The following is a 2,223-nucleotide window of genomic DNA, read 5'->3' on the forward strand; positions in this document are numbered from 1 at the left end:
AGTCCTGCCGGAAATCAGGGTGCCAATTTCCCATTGTCTGCCATGTCATTTTCTGAAGAAGGGTCCAGACCCGAAACGTCAGCTTTCCTGCTCCTCTGATGCTACTTGGCCTGCTGTGTTCATCCAGCTCTACACCTGGTTATCTCTAACTCTGGGGCATGTGTTCAAATCTCATCATGGCATCTAGTGACATTTAAATTTAATTAATACATCTGGAATGAAAAGCTGATCTCAGTACTGGTGACTGTGACAACTTATTAGTTGTTGTAAAAACACATCTGGTTTACTACCTCGAGGAGAGAAATCTACCATCCTTGCATGTTTTCATTCCTCCATGTAACTTGAGACCCACAATTGACTCTTAATTGCCCTCAGAGCCAAGGAATTCACTCAGTTTAAGGGCAGTTAGGAATAGGCAAATGCTGGCCTTACCAAAGACATCAATATTCCATGTGAGATTGAAGAAAATATGGTAAATGAAGGCAAATGAGGTTGTGTGCTATTTGTCCTACAAAAGGTTCAAAAACAAGCACCAGACAACACAAATAGAAGGGAACCACAAAGGTTTCAGGAGACAGCACTCACCACTGAATCAGAAGTTTCCATTCTTTAAAGTCTGATACCAGGCGACTTGAGCACGTCACACTTCACTCATGAGGTGTTAAATGTTAATTGTCTAACTTTAGTTATCCACTTTCTTCGACTTCATAAAAATCTAGTTTACAAACTGAATTGAGGGGTCAGGAAGAAGATAAATTTAGTAAAGCAGAATTTTTTGGCATCTGCAGAGTGGGTGCAAATCTTGTCAGACGTTAAACCAAATGTGGTGTGCAGGCAGCTACGTCACAGGTTAAAAGTAGAACAGTGAGATATGTAACAACAGTCTGTTGCCAGTCACCAACATGCAACAGATAAATGCAGTCTGTTTTCACCAAACATTGGCACAAACAATTTGTTCCTTTTTTTTGCCAACAATTGACAATCTATTAGTACTTGGATCAGATTCAAACTTCATGAAATGTATGTACAGCCTGGGGTCACTGAAGAATAGATCTGCACTTATAACATTGTTGTCAGAAATAGATAAAAGTCTGCATGCATGTGTGCAGAAAATACCACAGACCAAAGTATACCACAGTACACAGGATGTTCAATAGATTTGTGTGTCCTAGCCACTTCCTTTTTCATCTGACATTATTGCAGTTAGTCTTAGCTTTGAAAGGAAGGGAGCATTTAGTGAACAAGATTAGGACAGAATGTTAGTACTTGGCCTTGTATTCTACGCATCAGCACAAACCCCCGTGTCACGTTTTCACATTTCAATAAAATATCAGTCACACTCAAATTAACCAATTTTTCTTTCACTAAAGTGTCTTCCAGAAAATAAATGTACAATAAATGGCTCCATTTTTAAAACAGATTGCTCAGATCTTGGTATCTATATTCACAGATAGCAGGGCAAGTCAATAGGTAGTTATAAAAATGTCACGGGTTATTTAGATTCATTCCCAAAAAAGACAGTGAATTCTGAATCTATAAATTATTAAAAGGGAATTGGACAGATACTTGATGAGGAACATTCAGGGTTACAAAGAGCAGGGAGGGGGTGGTGCTAAATACAATTGGAATCACATGTAGTACATACTAGGTCAGATTCAGGATGACCCCTAAAGGATATTAGTAAATCAGATGGGCCTTTATGGTAATTTTTCATGTTTTTCCCCCCATTTTGCCCAAATAAAATCTTTACTGAAGTCAAGTCAAAATATTAGAAATGCCAAACCCACTGTCTCAGAGACAAAATTTTAAAAATCAAGATATTCACTGTTTAAACAATGAGCTTTTTTTTTATTCTCAAGCTTAAACCAACATAGAAGGTACACAAAGAGATGGATACAGGAATGGTAAAAAAAGAAAAAGTTTTCTTGTGGTGTCCTGTCAGGTATTAATTTCATTTGACCTCAATGTCAAGAAAATTGTAATTTGCAAATCAAGAGCATTCTAATGTAGGTATTGCCTACAAGGAAATTTTACAAATTCCTGGGATCCAGTGGCATTAACTATTAAAACAGAAGTCAATGGAAGTAGAAAACCTGCTGAAATGCAAAATGCAGTTTGTTGCACAAACAGCTTTTCCTGTCAGGGTTGATTTGCAGTTCAATAAAACATTAGGTGTTTGCATGTTATTTAACAATCTTAGGAAAGTGCCTTGAATTTCCCATT

This window comes from Rhincodon typus, chromosome 4, assembly GCF_021869965.1.
Source record: "Rhincodon typus isolate 14 chromosome 4, sRhiTyp1.1, whole genome shotgun sequence".
In the NCBI taxonomy this organism is placed as follows: Eukaryota; Metazoa; Chordata; class Chondrichthyes; order Orectolobiformes; family Rhincodontidae; genus Rhincodon; species Rhincodon typus.